Source organism: Schistocerca cancellata, chromosome 4 (assembly GCF_023864275.1).
Source record: "Schistocerca cancellata isolate TAMUIC-IGC-003103 chromosome 4, iqSchCanc2.1, whole genome shotgun sequence".
Lineage (NCBI taxonomy): Eukaryota > Metazoa > Arthropoda > Insecta > Orthoptera > Acrididae > Schistocerca > Schistocerca cancellata.
Window position 1 is genome coordinate 146,007,041 of NC_064629.1, and position 19,206 is coordinate 146,026,246.

Below are 19,206 nucleotides of genomic sequence, written 5' to 3' on the forward strand. Positions count from 1 at the left end.
ATAATTACAAGCTCTGTATTAATATTCCCACGCTAAGAAGATTTACAGAGCATTTTTCATGAAGAGCCACAGGAGCACAATCACGGTTAGCATAGCTGCCACAGCAGCTCAGTACTTCATCTACCTCCAGCCAAAGTAATGTTTTAAATTCACAGCATTAGCAATAACTAGTGTTTTGTGCCCAAGCCACCCACACCTGTCCACCTCCTCCAATATGCTGATGACACCGCCTTCCTGGCTCTCTATCCTACCCTTCAACGCTTTCAGCGCACCCTCCAAACCCACCTTGACCAGTTCACCACTTGGTGTAACCAGTGGTTCCTTCTTATCAACCCCTCCAAAACCCAGGCAATCATCATTGGCCACACCACCCGCGCCTTCTGTCTCCATGATTTCTACCTCACCATTCATGGTCGTCCCATCCAGCTCACTCCCACCCTGAGATACCTTGGCCACACCCTCGACCATCATCTCACCTGGACCCCTCATCTCCTGACCATCCAGCAGAAAGCCCATTCCCGCCTCCGCCTCCTGAAACTCCTGTCTGGCCAGACATCTCCTTCATCAGGGCAATTTCCAGCACCTCCCCCTCCTGGATGTTGAAGTTCGCCGTTACATCTACCCTTCCTATCAACTACAGCCTGGCCTTCATCCCCCCCCCCTCCCCAGGGCGCCCCTTTCTCTCTCCCATTCTCCTCCCAGAGCAGATTTTCCTCCTTCCCCCTCTGAGTCCCTGCACCCCCTCCTGAGACCTCATCCCTGGTCGTCACCATATCTGCTGACCATTGACATCCGGGTTTGTGCAGAAACGCGAGTTATCGCTGAACAGAAAGCAACACCATTAATAGCAGTCCATGTTTCCCAGTCACGGCACCACTCCAAACGCAGCCCGTTGTGTTGTTGGACTGTAATTCCATAATTCAGCTGCTGCTAGTCTCCAACCATCGGTCAGGGATGACACAGGATGTTGCAGGGAGCTACCTGTTATCGGATGGCAGGCACAGATGTGAAGGGGTTACGATATGCTTGATGTACAATACGCTGATACCCCCTTGTGGTGGCCAGACGTGGTCGGCCAGAAACTTGATGGCGAGTATACCACCTCTCTGTTTCCCATGCAGTTCGGGCCACTGTCACATCCGGAAGCCGCACAGATCCATATACTGCACGATTCGACAAGCTGACCAAATGGAGGCTCACCATAAGAGTCCTTCTAATTCAAAAAAATGGCTCTGAGCACTATGGGACTCAACTGCTGAGGTCATTAGTCCCCTAGAACTTAGAACTAGTTAAACCTAACTAACCTAAGGACATCACAAACATCCATGCCCGAGGCAGGATTCGAACCTGCGACCGTAGCGGTCTTACGGTTCCAGACTGCAGCGCCTTTAACCGCACGGCCACTTCGGCCGGCCTTCTAATTCTGTCAGGCGCTTATGACGCTGTTTCGCATGATTACGCGGTATCTCCTTCACGTTAATCACTCAACATCTGCCGCTGTTCGCACTCCTTAGATACCATACGACGCCTGCTAACAACGCTAAGCAAAAGCATTGCATCATGGTGGCTGTCCTAGCTGTCACAGAGGATTGCAGCTCTAATCATTTACATACTCGCCAATGGTGTGTACATGTACGAAGTTAGATTAACATACGACTATGTCTTCTGGGTGCTTCACTTCATTTCTCAGATAGTGTAGTACATGTCATGAATATCGTATTCACTATTTGAGTATACGGAGACCATCGTGTTAGTGACACTTACATGGCTTGTTAGAGTACCAAGTGAAAGTACCACGTAGTTTGTCAAAATTATTACTCTCTTTCGAGAACCTACACGATAATTCACCTGGTACTCTATCAAATCATGTAAATGTCTGTAAGTCTTCCTTTCTGCTCTCCTTTCCTCTCTTATTTCGGTCCCATCCCACATTTTCCCACAACACTTTCTTCACTGCCTTCTCCTTCCACAGCATTCCAGTATCTCATCACGGCCATGCAACAATATCCCATCAGCAGAGCGTCAATACGTTCCTACAACTGCTCTATTGTTTCTTCTTCATAAGAGGATATTGGCCTGTATACGTGAACAGTGAAATCCTTAAACGCAGGCCGGGGTAGGACAAGGAAAACATGGAAGGGCGAACCCAAAACAGCAGCGTAATTTGTCGTTTGATTGTTTACATTTATTTACACACCACATTGCAGCACGAATAAACTGATACAAAAACCACAAATAATTATGAGTGACAGGATAAAGCTAATTAGCTGCTTACTCCAATGATCTACTTTAACAAATGATTTTACTTTAACAATCCACGCTAACACTGTAAAATATAAACAGTAAAAAAATTGTAAAAGCTTCTTTCCTATAAAACAGATACTGCTCAAGGTGCAATAGCAATAGTCTCTCAAGGTAATTTAAGAAAAGGTGACAAAGCCTTCAAAGGATTTTCGGAAAACTGATTGACAATTTTTTCAAATCAAAGGTGTCCTTAGCACACAGGATGGCAAATACACTATAAAAATCGGCGTAAAATCTAATGCAAATTTTTATCAGGTACCAAAACACCAAATGGATGAAGGTTATCTACACCTGAGGTAAGTAAAATATCATGTTAGGCTCACACAGTAATTATGATTAAATGATTTGGAAATATTCGTGTAACATAATAATCAAGACAGTGCTTTGTTTAAGAAAAGCTTAGCTAGGCGGAATTCACAAAATACGCAATACAAGCATAGTCCAAAGCAAAAGTAAGACTTTCAATCAGGTTCCATAAAGCAGAACATTAAGTAATACATAATTACTTAACTTAAAATCTTTTAACAGGCAGCGCGAACCAGCGAACTAAGGCTATCGCGGACACGTCTCAAAGACAGCCGATAAACACCAAAGCGGTGCGTAGGGCAAACGCCACTTAGATGAAACATAGGCCAAAAAAACAATTCAGGCAAATATAAATGGCCACAATACCGAGAAATGGTCAACATATGGGCTCTTAATCCACCACAGAATTTCAAAAAATTATCCTCAACCAAATTTTCATAACATCAAAAAGGGTAGAGAGGCGAAAATAATGTCTCTTAGAGCATATACCAGAGTAAAATTTGACACAGGAGAACTTAATAAATACTCAGAATAAGATCTGGAGGTAATTTAGCCAAACCACACGGCTGGGAACCTTGCGTGAGGCAAACAGTTGTGCAAGGAAAATGACAAACTCACCCCTGCGGGGCGGTACCTTTACATCTTACGAGCAATTCCTACTTCCCTGGTATTTAGACACGTAAATATGCAACATAATTTTAATACATATATTAAATATAGGTAAATGTCTGTTAAAGTAACAAATGCAGAATAAAAGGTTAAATACAAAATGCTTAAAAACACTGAAAATACTGGTACAATTATACACTGGAGTCCAAAATTAAAGCAACAAACGGAAATTTTGGAGGGTTGCGTTTATGAACAGGTGATAGTAAAGTAGAAACAATGTACGTAAACAACTGCAACATTATAACGGTAGACAAATATGTCCTTCGTTTTTTCCAACTTGATGAATTTGCACACACATACCGACAACCGGTTATTGTGCTCAGTATGGAATGTGACCACATCTGGCAGCAATACAGGCCTGACAACGACGGGGCATGCTGTGAATGACGTCATCAATCTCTTGTTGAGGCCATATCGCCCATTCTTGCTGCAGAGCTGCTCACAGTCTTGGATAGTGGTTGGTGGATGCTTACGTGATGCAAGCCGTCTCCCCAGTGCATCCCAGACATGCTCTATAAGATTAAAATCGGGAGAGCGAGCAGGCCACGCCATGCGTGCAATATCTTACGTTTCCAAGAAAAAATCAATCACCCGTGCTCTACGAAGTCGAGCACTATCGTCCATCAGTACGAAGTCTGGGCCCACAGCACATCTCGCAACAACCTCAAATGAGGTCCCAAGATCTCGTCACGATACCTGACAACAGATAAACCTTGCCAGTTCACCCTTACAGTGTCATGAAAAGGGTTCGAGTAGTAAACATAATCACTGCCCACAAATGGCTCTGAGCACTATGCGACTTAACTTCTGAGGTCATCAGTCGCCTATAACTCAGAACTAATAAAACCTAACTAACCTAAGGATATCACACACATCCATGCCCGAGGCAGGATTCGAACCTGCGACCGTAGCGGTCGCTCGGTTCCAGACTGTAGCGCCAGAACCGCACGACCACTCCGGCACACTGCCCACATTACGAGGGATCATCCTCGATATCGGTGTCTTTCCACAATGTTTCGGTGCGGAAATCGAGTTCCACTTTCCCTCCAGATGCGAATCTATGGAGAATCACTCTCCAGACAAAACCGGGACTCATCTGTGAAAACAGCATTGGCCCACTCTTCGGCCGGCCAGGTGGAATGCTGATGTCTCCACTCTAGACGTTCCCTTCTGTGAAAACGCATCAGAGGTAGACATACAGCAGGTCTCCAACAATAAAGAAGCCTTCTGCATACCGTTTGCCTCGATACAACACATCCAGTGGACGCTGCAAGCTCACGTGTCAGTTGCCGCGCAGTACTAAGGCGATAGTATCGGGCACTTGCAGCCAAATAACGGTCCTCTCTTCTGAAGTCACAAGTGGTCGGCCCTGCCCTCGTCTTCAGGACACAATTTCGCTCTCTATAAACTGTCGCCACATCCGAGAAACGACAGAACGATTCACATTAAGCCATCTGGTCAAATCAGTTTGCGACTGTCCTACTTCCTTTCTTTCAATGGCCCTCCACTGCAGAGAGTCTGGTAGGCATCTTCTCTGTGCCATACTGCACCGTCTGTGGCTGTGTACACAGCGATTGTGGATGTGGGGCTACCCGTTTAACACTACATCGTTTCATCGATGCCCTGACGTCATAGTTGGCATGGTTATTCGTTGACCGGAATGCCATATTCCATGCAGAGCACGATAGTACGGACATCTGGTTGATAGTTTGTATGCTTATATCGTGAATTAGGCATAGAACGGGCAAATAGCGGTTTGTTGCTTGAATTTTGGATACCAGTGTATATACAGCCAAATTCGACTGATCAGAAATGTGATTAATCTGAAACAACAGAGCCTTGGCGTAGGTACTTACACTCAAACAAATATTTCAGCAAGCCACCAATTGCAGGTAGTAGAGGTGGACGTATCGTAGTCCGAGAAATACTGCCCATAAACGCACCATGTGGAGCTACACTCCTGGAAATGGAAAAAAGAACACATTGGCACCGGTGTGTCAGACCCACCATACTTGGTCCGGACACTGCGAGAGGGCTGTACAAGCAATGATCACACGCACGGCACAGCGGACACACCAGGAACCGCGGTGTTGGCCGTCGAATGGCGCTAGCTGCGCAGCATTTGCGCACCGCCGCCGTCAGTGTCAGCCAGTTTGCCATGGCATACGGAGCTCCATCGCAGTCTTTAACACTGGTAGCATGCCGCGACAGCGTGGACGTGAACCGTATGTGCAGTTGACGGACTTTGAGCGAGGGCGTATAGTGGGCATGCGGGAGGCCGGGTGGACGTACCGCCGAATTGCTCAACACGTTGGGGCGTGAGGTCTCCACAGTACATCGATGTTGTCGCCAGTGGTCGGCGGAAGGTGCACGTGCCCGTCGACCTGGGACCGGACCGCAGCGACGCACGGATGCACGCCAAGACCGTAGGATCCTATGCAGTGCCGTAGGGGACCGCACCGCCACTTCCCAGCAAATTAGGGACACTGTTGCTCCTGGGGTATCGGCGAGGACCATTCGCAACCGTCTCCATGAAGCTGGGCTACGGTCTCGCACACCGTTAGGCCGCCTTCCGCTCACGCCCTAACATCGTGCAACCCGCCTCCAGTGGTGTCGCGACAGGCGTGAATGGAGGGACGAATGGAGACGTGTCGTCTTCAGCGATGAGAGTCGCTTCTGCCTTGGTGCCAATGATGGTCGTATGCGTGTTTGGCGCCGTGCAGGTGAGCGCCACAATCAGGACTGCATACGACCGAGGCACACAGGGCCAACACCCGGCATCATGGTGTGGGGAGCGATCTCCTACACTGGCTGTACACCACTGGTGATCGTCGAGGGGACACTGAATAGTGCACGGTACATCCAAACCGTCATCGAACCCATCGTTCTACCGTTCCTAGACCGGCAAGGGAACTTGCTGTTCCAACAGGACAATGCACGTCCGCATGTATCCCGTGCCACCCAACGTGCTCTAGAAGGTGTAAGTCAACTACCCTGGCCAGCAAGATCTCCGGATCTGTCCCCCATTGAGCATGTTTGGGACTGGATGAAGCGTCGTCTCACGCGGTCTGCACGTCCAGCACGAACGCTGGTCCAACTGAGGCGCCAGGTGGAAATGGCATGGCAAGCCGTTCCACAGGACTACATCCAACATCTCTACGATCGTCTCCATGGGAGAATAGCAGCCTGCATTGCTGCGAAAGGTGGATATACACTGTACTAGTGCCGACATTGTGCATGCTCTGTTGCCTGTGTCTATGTGCCTGTGGTTCTGTCAGTGTGATCATGTGATGTATCTGACCCCAGGAATGTGTCAATAAAGTTTCCCCTTCCTGGGTCAATGAATTCACGGTGTTCTTATTGTGTGTATTTGGTAATCCGGGAATTATCCAGTACGGCTCCCAGCTCCCAGTGCCGCACACCATGGAATATCAAAGCCGGAGAAATTCGCGGCCACGGAGAGAGGGGCACCGTCCTCATCTCAGTGTCATAACTCCGACTTCACCAGTTACACCGCGTCTGAACATAAACAGAGCTAACGGCCGACTGACCCCGTCTGTCCCCAACACGGCCGCTTAGTGCCCTCTTGTCCACTGTGACTCGCTGCCTGGCTCTTAATGCCTTTCCAGAGCTGCTCAAGGCATACTCAGGGAGAAACTACTATCGATTCGCGCTGCCAATAGTGGCGCCAGTGAATAATGCTCGAAGTCCAGAGAAGCGAAATCGATTGCGAGCCCACCACGCCTCAAACAGTTAACAGATCTTTCTACGAGGTGCATTCAAGTTCTAAGGCCTCCGATTTTTTTTCTAATTAACTACTCACCCGAAATCGATGAAACTGGCGTTACTTCTCGACGTAATCGCCCTGCAGACGTACACATTTTTCACAACGCTGACGCCATGATTCCGCGGCAGCGCCGAAGGCTTCTTTAGGAGTCTGTTTTGACCACTGAAAAATCACTGAGGCAATAGCAGCACGGCTGGTGAATGTGCGGCCACGGAGAGTGTCTTTCATTGTTGGAAAAACCCAAAAGTCACTAGGAGCCAGGTCAGGTGAGTAGGGAGCATGAGGAATCACTTCAAAGTTGTTATCACGAAGAAACTGTTGCGTAACGTTAGCTCGATGTGCGGGTGTGTTGTCTTGGTGAAACAGCACACGCGCAGCCCTTCCCGGACGTTTTTGTTGCAGTGCAAGAAGGAATTTGTTCTTCAAAACATTTTCGTAGGATTCACCTGTTACCGTAGTGCCCTTTGGAACGCAATGGGTAAGGATTACGCCCTCGCTGTCCCAGAACATGGACACCATCAGTTTTTCAGCACTGGCAGTTACCTGAAATTTTTTTGGTGGCGGTGAGTCTGTGTACTTCCATTGAGCTGCCTGGCGCTTTGTTTCTGGATTGAAAAATGGCATCCATGTCTCATCCATTGTCACAACCGACGAAAAGAAAGTCCCATTCATGCTGCCGTTGCGTGTCAACATTGCTTGGCAGCATGCCACACGGGCAGCCGTGTGGTCGTCCATCAGCATTCGTGGCACCCACCTGGATGACACTTTTCGCATTTTCTGGTCGTCATGCAGGATTGTGTGCACAGAACCCACAGAAATGCCAACTCTGGAGACGATCTGTTCAAGAGTCATTCGGCGATCCCCCAAAACAATTCTCTCCACTTTCTCGATCATGTCATCAGACCGGCTTGTACGAGCCCGAGGTTGTTTCGATTTGTTGTCAAACGATGGTCTGCCTTCATTAAACTGTCGCACACGCGAACGCACTTTCGACACATCCATAACTCCATCACCACATGTCTCCTTCAACAGTCAATGAATTTCAATTGGTTTCACACCACGCAAATTCAGAAAACGAATGATTGCACGCTGTTAAAGTAAGGAAAACGTCGCCATTTTAAGTATTTAAAACAGTTCTCATTCTCGCCGCTGGCGGTAAAATGCCATCTGCCGTACAGTGCTGCCATCTCTGGGACGTATTGACAATGAACGCGGCCTCATTTTAAAACAATGCGCATGTTTCTATCTCTTTCCAGTCTGGAGAGAAAAAATCGGAGGCCTTAGAACTTGAATGCACCTCGTATATCACCCCTTTCCTGAGAGCAATGAGTCTATCTCCCCCCTCTGTACACGATATGCTCCCACATTTTGTAATAATGCCAACTCCATCTCTAACTTCATCTCTTCGTGAATAATAGATTGTGACACCCCCCACTCCTCATGTTGCTTTGTCATCCCATCTAACTTCTCTTAAGCCTGTGACATCCGTTTTATTGATCTTCACACCTCTCTTCTATTTCTACTGGATGTAGCGAAGTCTGAACATTCTACGTACCAATACACAGTGCATTAATTGTTCCGCTGCTGGTTCTCTGGAGATATGATTAGGAAACTATTTTACCTCCGGAATGTACAAAGGAAGAAGACGGCATAATTATATCTTTTGCAAGAAATATCCGTTGTATTCTTCATACATTGCTTTATCGTTGTATTCTACATCCTAATGTCGTTGACCAGATAGAATCAGTTTATCCGCCTTTAAGGATGATTTCTCACCACAAGGATAATAGAATATCCTGGATCTCCATCCGCTCATCCACTGTCCGAAGTAGAGTTGCGTTGTACCAAAACTGCGTTTCGGTAGTTTTGGTACAGTACATAAATGACGTAGTAAATGGTAGGATTACCTGTATAATTGGTGGCATTGGTAGGGAAAGAAACACAACTGAATCTTTGAGAGAGAACTTGGGAGGCAACGACTTCTCTTTGTTTTTTGTTTCTCTGTTTGTTTGTTTTACACATAATTAGCGGAGTACGTGTGGAGTGCACATGAGGGTTTTTTAGGTTAGAGAATTCCCTCCTTAGGCCCGACAAGACGCCTACTGAGACGCGACAAGGTAGCAGTAGGCAAAACGCAATAGGGAATGAAAATATTAATGTGGTTATAGTAAACTGCATGAGCGTCTATAGAAAGACCCCAGAACTGCTCTCATTAATAAACGGTCACAATGCCCACATAGTACTAGGGACGGGAAGTTGACTGAAACCAGATGTAAACAGTAATGAAATTCTAAACTCCGATTGGAATGTATACCGCAGAGACAGGCTGGGCAGTGACGGGGGAGACGTGTTTATAGCGATAAAAAGTGCAATAGTATCGAAGGAAATTGACGGAGATCCGAAATCTGAAATGATTTGGGTGAAGGTCACGCTTAAAGCAATCTCAGACATGGTAATTGGATGTCTCTATACGCCCCCTGGCTCAGAAACTACTGTGGCAGAACACCTGAAGGAAAATTTGGAAAACATTTTGAGCAGATTTCCCGACCATGGTATAGTTTTGGGTGGAGATTTTAATTTACCAGATGTAGTCTGGGTTACTCAAACGTTTATATCGGGTGGCAGGAACAAATAATACAGTAAAAATTTTTAAGTGAATTATCTGAAAACTACCTTGAGCAGTAAAACAGTGAACCGACTCGTGGCGATAACATATCAGACCTTCTGGTGACAAACAGACCCGAACTATTTGAAACAGTTAACGCAGAACAGGGAATCAGAGATCATAAAGCGGTAAGAGCATCGGTGATTTCAGCCGTAAATAGAAATATTAAAAAAGGTAAGAAGATTTTTTCTGTTTAGCAAAAGTGCAAAAAACAGATTTCAGAGTACTTGGTGACGCAACACAAAAGTTTTATCTCAAGTACAGATAGTGTTGAGGATCAATGGACAAAGTTCAAAACCATCGCACAATATGCATTACATGAGTATGTGCCAAGCAAGATCGCAAGAGATGGAAAAAAGCCACCGTGGTACAACAACCGAGTTAGAAAACTGCTACGGAAGCAAAGGGAACTTAACAGCAAACATAAACATAGCCAAAGCCTTGCAGACAAACAAAAACTACACGAAGGGAAATGTAGTGTGAGGAGGGCTATGTGAGAAGCGTTCAACGAATTCGAAAGTAAAGTTCTATGTACTGACTTGGCAGAAAATCCTAAGAAATTTTGGTCTTATGTCAAAGCGGTAGGTGGATCAAAACAAAATGTCCAGACACTCTGTGACCAAAATGGTACTGAAACAGAGGATGACAGACTAAAGGCCGAAATACTAAATGTCTTTTTCCAAAGCTGTTTCACATAGGAAGACTGCACTGTAGTTCTTTCTCTAGATTGTCGCACAGATGACAAAATGGTAGATACCCAAATAGACGACAGAGGGATAGAGAAACAATTAAAATCGCTCAAAAGAGGAAAGGCCGCTGGACCTGATGGGATACCAGTTCGATTTTACACAGAGTACGCGAAGGAACTTGCCCCCCTTCTTGCAGCGGTGTACCGTAGGTCTCTAGAAAAGCGTAGCGTTCCAAACGGTTGGAAAAGGGCACAGGTCATCCCCGTTTTCAAGAAAGGACGTCGAACAGATGTGCAGAACTATAGACCTATATCTCTAACGTCGATCAGTTGTAGAATTTTGGAACACGTATAATGTTCGAGTATAATGACTTTTCTGGAGACTAGAAATGTACTCTGTAGGAATCAGCATGGGTTTCGAAAAAGACGGTCGTGTGAAACCCAGCTCGCGCTATTCGTCCACGAGACTCAGAGGGCCATAGACACGGGTTCACAGGTAGATGCCGTGTTTCTTGACTTCCTCAAGGCGTTTGATACAGTTCCCCACAGTCGTTTAATGAACAAAGTAAGAGCGTATGGACTATCAGACCAATTGTGTGATTGGATTGAAGAGTTCCTAGATAATAGAACGCAGCATGCCATTCTCAATGGAGAGAAGTCTTCCGAAGTAAGAGTGATTTCAAATTTGCCGCAGGGGAGTGTCGTAGGACCGTTGCTATTAACAATAAATAAAAATGACCTGTAGATAACATCGGAAGTTCACTGAGGCTTTTTTGCGTATTATGCTTTGGTGTATCGAGAGATTGTAACAATGTAAAATTGTACTGAAATGCAGGACGATCTGCAACGAATTGACGCATGGTGCGGGGAATGGCAACTGAATCTCAATGTAGACAAGTGTAATGCGCTGCGAATACACAGAAAGATAGATCCCTTATCATTTAGCTACGAAATAGGTCAGCAACAGGAAGCAGTTAATTCCATAAATTATCTGGGAGTACGCATTAGGAGTGATTTAAAATGGAATGACCATATAAAAATAATCGTCTGTAAAGCAGACGCCAGACTCATTGGAAGAATCCCAAAGAAATGTAGTCCGAAAACAAAGGAAGTAGGGTACAGTACACTTGTTCGACAACTGATTGAATACTGCTCACTGGTGTGGGATCCGTACCAGATAGGGTTGACAGAAGAGATAGAGAAGATCCAACGGAGAGCAGCGCGCGTCGTTACGGGACTATTTAGTAATCGCGAAAGCGTTACGGAGATGATAGATAAACTCCAGTGTAAGACTGCAAGAGAGACGCTCAGTAGCTCGATACGGTCGCTTTGTTGAAGTTTCGAGAACATACCTTCGACGAGGAGTCAAGCAGTATATTGCTCCCTCCTCCGTGTATCTCGCGAAGAGACCATGAGGACAAAATCAGAGAGATTAGAGCCCACACAGAGGCACACCGACAATCTTTCTTTCCACGAACATTGCGATACTGGAATAGAAGGGAGAACCGATAGAGGTACTCAAGGTACCCTCTGCCACACACCGTCAGGTGGCTTTCGGAGTACAGATGTAGATGTAGATTAGAACCAACATCATTCAGTGTTAGACCACTGCGTCCTTACAAAACATAAATTGCCTTTTATAAGTAACAAAAATTAATTGATTGTGCAACTTCTGCGCTTTTATGCAACCAAAGCAATTACTTTTGATGCAGGTACAGTTTATGTGCGCAAAAATAAAAAATAAACTGTATAATTATTGCCGTTACTTTGCACTCAGTAGAACGTTCGTCATCATAATCATAGGCAAGAATTTTCTTTTACTATTGATAAGTGCGCAAGTTGTTCATGAATAAGAGAAACATGTTTTATATAAGCTGGACGAAGTATTGAAGCGATGGCTGATGATTTCTGTTTTGTTTTGTGGTTTTTTGAAATTTACCTTTTTTGTGGAAATTGCGTTTTGTAGCGTTTTATAATAAATCTTTTTTTGAATTTTTACTACAGCATCCCTCTATTTCACTTTTCAAATCAGCTATTTTCGAATAAAATCTAAATGATGCATTGACAATTTCAGTTTTTCTACAAGGTAACGGACAAGAGGATAACTATGTAGAACAAAAATGTTCTGTAGGTTATGTGGCCCTTTGTATATCATCTGTCAGTTTCTAGATGGTTCACCACTTACGTCAGTTTCCTAAGCGAATCTAGTATGAAACTGATCTCTTACGCAAACAAAGTAATCGTAATGAGGTAACGGCTGATATGTTACGAAACACATCTTATGTGCCTGTAATACAGTTCCGATCTTAACTGACCAAGGCTGATGAAGTAACGCCCGATAGTTATGCAATACACATTACGTAGTGGTAACGCATTTACGATCTTAACTGACCAGTCCTACTAGGAAAACTACCCATAGTCTACTCTTCCTTATGACGGTACACAGTAGCACACGGTAGTTTTACAGCTCTAGTCGAAAGAGACCTCTTATGCTGATCTAAAGAATATACTGAATAAAAGTGAAGCACATTAGATGAAATGGTTTAATCAGTTTGAAAGAATCGTCGATAGTAAACTACTGGCCATTAAAATTGCTACACCACGAAGATGACGTGCTACAGACGCGAAATTTAACCGACAGGAAGAAGATGCTGTGATATGCAAATGATTAGCTTTTCAGATCATTCACACAAGGTTGGCGCCGGTGGCGACACCTGCAACGTGCTGACATGAGGAAAGTTTGCAACCGATTTCTCATACACAAACAGCAGTTGACAGGCGTAGCCTGGTGAAACGTTGTGATGCCTCGTGTAAGGAGGAGAAATGCGTACCATCACGTTTCCGACTTTGATAAAGGTCGGATTGTAGCCTATCGCGATTGCGGTTTATCGTATCGCAACATTGCTGCTCGCGTTGTTCGAAATCCAATGACTGTTAGCAGAATATGGAATCGGTGGGTTCAGGAGGGTAATACGGAACGCCGTGCTGGATCCCAACGGCCTCGTATCACTAGCAGTCGAGATGACAGGCGTCTTATCCGCATGGCTGTAACGGATCGTGCAGCCACGTCTCGATCCCTCTGTCAACAGATGGGGACGTTTGCAAGACAACCCATCTGCACGGACAGTTCGAAGACGTTTACAGCAGCTCGGAGACCATAGCTGCGGTTACCCTCGACGCTGCATCACAGACAGGAGCGCCTGTGATGGTGTACTCAACGACGGACTTGGGTGCACGAATGGCAAAACGTCATTTTTTCGGATGAATCCAGGTTCTGTTTATAGCATCTTGATGGTCGCATCCGTGTTTGTCGAGATCGAGGTGAACGCACATTGGAAGCGTGTATTCGTCATCGCCATACTGGCGTATCACCCGGTGTGATGGTATGGGGTGCCACTGGTTACACGTCTCGGTCAGCTCTTGTTCGCATTGACGGCTCTTTGAACAGTGGACGTTACATTTCAGATGTGTTACGACCAGTGGCTCAACACTTCATTCGATCTCTGCGAAACCCTACGCTTCAGCAGGATAATGCACGACCGCATGTTACAGGTCCCGTACGGGGCTTTCTGGATACAGAAAATGTTCGACTGCTGCCCTGGCCAGCACATTCTCCAGATCTCTCGCCAATTGAAAACGCCTGGTCAATGGTGGCCGAGCAACTGGCTTGTCACAATGCGCCAGTCACTACTCTTGATGAACTGTAGTATCGTGTTGAAGCTACATGGGCAGCTGTACTGTACCTGTACACGCCATCCAAGCCCTGTTTGACTCAATGCTCAGGCGTATCAAGGCCGTTACTACGACCAGAGGTAGTTGTTCTGGGTACTGATTTCTTAGGATCTACGCACCCAAATTGCGTGAAAATGTAATCACATGTCAGTTGTAGTATAATATATTTGTCCAATGAATACCCGTTTATCATATACATTTCTTCTTGGTGTAGCAATTTTAGTGACCAGTAGTGTAGATATATAAAAATTAATCCATAATTACAAAGCAATAAAGAAACGTTGTAGAGCAAGATCACAGAAGAAGTGAAAAACCAGTTTTGAGATCCTTGAACACAGAAAAAGCTTAACAAGACTAAGCCTTAGTTATGACGATAATGATGATGAAATTAACAGTTGTGTCAGAGGGGTGGCCAAACGTTAAAGTAAGAACAAGCAAATTAATCCAGAGTGAGATTTTCACTCTGCAGCGGAGCGTACACTGATATGAAACTTCCTGGCAGATTAAAACTGTGTGCCGGACCGAGACTCGAACTCGGGACCTTTGCCTTTCGAGGGCAAGTGCCAGGAAGTTTCATATCAGCGCACACTCCACTGCAGAGTGAAAATCTCATTCTGGAAACATACCCCAGGCTGTGGCTAAGCCATGTCTCCGCAAAATCTTTTCTTTCAGGAGTCCTAGTTCTGCCAGGATCGCAGGAGAGCTTCTGTGAAATTTGGAAGGTAGGAGACGAGGTACTGGCAGAAGTAATGCTGTGAGGACGGGGCGTGAGTCGTGCTTGGGTAGCTCAGTTGGGACAGAACTTGTTCGCGAAAGACAAACGTCCCGAGTTCGAGTCTCGGACGAAACACAGTTTCAATCTGCCAGTAAGCTTCAAAGCAAATTAATATTTCCTGAGAGGGATCTCGGCCGAAGCCGAATATAGGGCGACTTAGGCACGGGTTCTCGGATCGATGTCCATGGCTAGCCGGGCCGACAAACACGGGGAGATGAGTCAGAATGGCGGGGCTTGATTTGTGTCTCCTGCGCAGCGGCTTGCAGGTGGTGTCCCGGATGCATGTGAGGCCAGCTGTTTGTGGGTTAGAGAGCCACTCGCGCCAGCCTCCTGTCGTGGGACGTCGCTGTCTCTGCTCCGGCGCAGGAGTGCCAATATTTCCACGTTCCTTTCATATAAGGTTAATATATGGAAGGTAATCAGCCGTATTTCTTTTCTTTTCTTTTCTTTCCTTTTCTTTTTACCGCGTTTATCCCGCATTTTGCGCAGGTTCTACATCTACATCCACATCCATACTTCGCAAGCCACCTGACGGTGTGTGGCGGAGGGTACCTCGAGTACCTCTATCGGTTCTCCCTTCTATTCCAGTCTCGTATTGTTCGTGGAAAGAAGGATTGTCGGTATGCTTCTGTGTGGGTTCTAATCTCTTTGATTTCACCCTCATGGTCTCTTCGCGAGATATACGTAGGAGGGAGCAATATACTGCTGGACTATTCGGTGAAGGTATGTTCTCGAAACTTTAACAAAAGCCCGTACCGAGCTACTGAGCGTCTCTCCTGCAGAGACTTCCACTGGAGTTTATCTATCATCTCCGTAACGCTTTCGCAATTACTAAATGATCCTGTAACGATGCGCGCTGCTCTCCGTTGGATCTTCTCTATCTCTTCTATCAACCCTATCTGGTACGGATCCCACACTGCTGAGCAGTATTCAAGCAGTGGGCGAACAAGCGTACTGTAACCTACTTCCTTTGTTTTCGGATTGCATTTCGTTTGGATTCTTCCAATGAATCTCAGTCTGGCATCTGCTCAACTTTATATGATCATTCCATTTTAAATCACTCCTAATGCGTACTCCCAGATAATTTATGGAATTAACTGCTTCCAGTTGCTGACCTATTTCGTAGCTAAATGATAAGGGATCTATCTTTCTGTGTATTCGCAGCACAGTACACTTGTCTACATTGAGATTCAGTTGCCATTCCCCGCACCATGCGTCAATTCGTTGCAGATCGTCCTGCATTTCAGTACAATTTTACATTGTTACAATCTCTCGATACACCAAAGCATAATACGCAAAAAAGCCTCAGTGAACTTCCGATGTTATCTACAGGTCATTTTTATTTATTGTTAATAGCAACGGTCCTACGACACTCCCCTGCGGCAAATTTGAAATCACTCTTACTTCGGAAGACTTCTCTCCATTGAGAATGGCATGCTGCGTTCTATTATCTAGGAACTCTTCAATCCAATCACACAATTGGTCTGATAGTCCATATGCTCTTACTTTGTTCATTAAACGACTGTGGGGAACTGTATCAAACGCCTTGAGGAAGTCAAGAAACACGGCATCTACCTGTGAACCCGTGTCTATGGCCCTCTGAGTCTCGTGGACGAATAGCGCGAGCTGGGTTTCACACGACCGTCTTTTTCGAAACCCATGCTGATTCCTACAGAGTACATTTCTAGTCTCCAGAAAAGTCATTATACTCGAACATTATACGTGTTCCAAAATTCTACAACGGATCGACGTTAGAGATATAGGTCTATAGTTCTGTACATCTGTTCGACGTCCTTTCTTGAAAACGGGGATGACCTGTGCCCTTTTCCAACCGTTTGGAACGCTACGCTTTTCTAGAGACCTACGGTACACCGCTGCAAGAAGGGGGGCAAGTTCCTTCGCGTACTCTGTGTAAAATCGAACTGGTATCCCATCAGGTCCAGCGGCCTTTCCTCTTTTGAGCGATTTTAATTGTTTCTCTATCCCTCTGTCGTCTATTTGGGTATCTACCATTTTGTCATCTGTGCGACAATCTAGAGAAGGAACTACAGTGTAGTCTTCCTATGTGAAACAGCTTTGGAAAAAGACATTTAGTATTTCGGCCTTTAGTCTGTCATCCTCTGTTTCAGTACCATTTTGGTCACAGAGTGTCTGGACATTTTGTTTTGATCCACCTACCGCTTTGACATAAGACCAAAATTTCTTAGGATTTTCTGCCCAGTCAGTACATAGAACTTTACTTTCGAATTCACTGAACGCCTCTCGCATAGCAGGGTTAAGTATGGATTTGGCATGGTTAATTGTAAGGTGTGGCTGGATGCCCTACCTGCCGCACCCTATACCCCACGGGACGGAATTAGTGTATCCCAGTTGTCTGCGTCTAGTGTAAATCGTGCATACATTCACGTCCAACCGTATCCACTCGTCCGGGCCACTTATTTGCTCCACCTGTATATCTACAGGGGATCCAGTCTTGGTATACGAATTCACGGTTGACCCTTAGCATAAAAATATGACATATTGCGAATAAATGGGCGAAAAGATCCGTTTATTGTTTGATTGCACGATTAGCGAACAGCCAATGGAAACAGTCAGAGATATTAACTATATGGAAATAAGTGTACGCAGCGGTTTAATGTCGAACGTCCATATCAAACTAATAATAGTAAAGGTAGTTGTCAGATCAAGATGCACTGGGGGAATCCTCAGGAAGTGAAATCCACCCACGGAATAGGTGGCTGATAGTTTTTAAAAGTATTAAAAAAAGTTACTGTAATGTGATAACATAAGTAGTTGCCAAATGAGTCCCAGTGCTACATCGAAAACAATACCACACTGTATTCTTGTAATTAAATAAACAATCACTTATTCGATTGTAGAGTCTATTAGCCTATTACAGCAGGGTGTAAACGAATTCTAGTCAAAATTTACTGTAAACAAACAGAAATTACCTTTATTATCCGAAAACGTGCTGACACTACGATGCACACGTTCCTTAAGCGTATGGTGCAACCTACTGGGAACACGCAGAAAAGCGAAAGGCCGGCCTGTGTGGCCGTGCGGTTCTAGGCGCTTCAGTCTGGAACCACGTGACCGCTACGGTCGCAGGTTCGAATCCTGCCTCGGGCATGGATGTGTGTGATCTCGTTAGGTTAGTTAGGTTTAAGTAGTTGTAAGTTCTAGGGGACTGATGACCACAGATGTTAACTCCCATAGTGCTCAGAGCCATTTTTTTGAAAAGCGAAAGTACATGTTACAATTAGGCACAGCAATTCTGGTTTATTCCATGAGCTAGAAAAAATAAATAAAATTTCGATGTAGCGTACATGCTACATAGGGACTCAAGAGGAAACACAAATGTCCTAGGTAACATCTTTGAGAACCTCATTTCAAACTCAGCGAGGAGGGGATAGTCCATTCTTCTAAAACAAGAAAGGTGGTTACGCAGAAATTTAACTTGAAGTAATTACGATGTGGGAGAGCGGAAAACAATTGGATCTATGTTAACTACATGGCGGACATTTTGGAAACAGCCATCCTGGATTAAATTGCGCCGGCCTAAGTGGCCGTGCGGTTCTAGGCGCTGCAGTCTGTAACCGCGATACCGCTACGGTCGCAGGTTCGAATCCTGCCTCGGGCATGGATGTGTGTGATGTCCTTAGGTTAGTTAGGTTTAATTAGTTCTAAGTTCTAGGGGACTAATGACCTCAGAAGTTGAGTCCCATAGTGCTCAGAGCCATTTGAACCATTTTGATTAAATTGCAGTTTTCATGTCGTGCTGGCTTACGCCCTCTCAGCCGCTAGTATTTCGGATCGCCGCCACGGACCGGGGGCAGTTCAGCCAGTCAGTTTAGCCAGATAGCTCGAGTCCGTTACACCAGTTAGTTCGAGTCTCTACGCCGTGTGAGATCCAGCGTGTCACCGTAACGGAGCCGCAGACTTAGCCTCTAGCACAGAGACAGGCAGCACATAGAAATCTGATAGTGAACATAGCGAACTTCTACCTCAACAGCATTGAGGCTATGTGGACTAGACAGAAGAGAACTGTTGCCACAGCACATGGAATCTTTAAGTTAAGTAGCTCTTTGTTTATAAATAAAGAACCCAGTTATTAATTGCGTGCAGTTTGTATTATAGAACGAGGATACCGGCCAACAACCAACATCCTCTCCTTGCTTCTCGTGGCACAGTTCAGCTGACACAACGAGACGACATAGAAGTGGCTAAAGAGAATACAACACATGTAACGTATCAAACAGAAAATTACACGAGAAATCAAT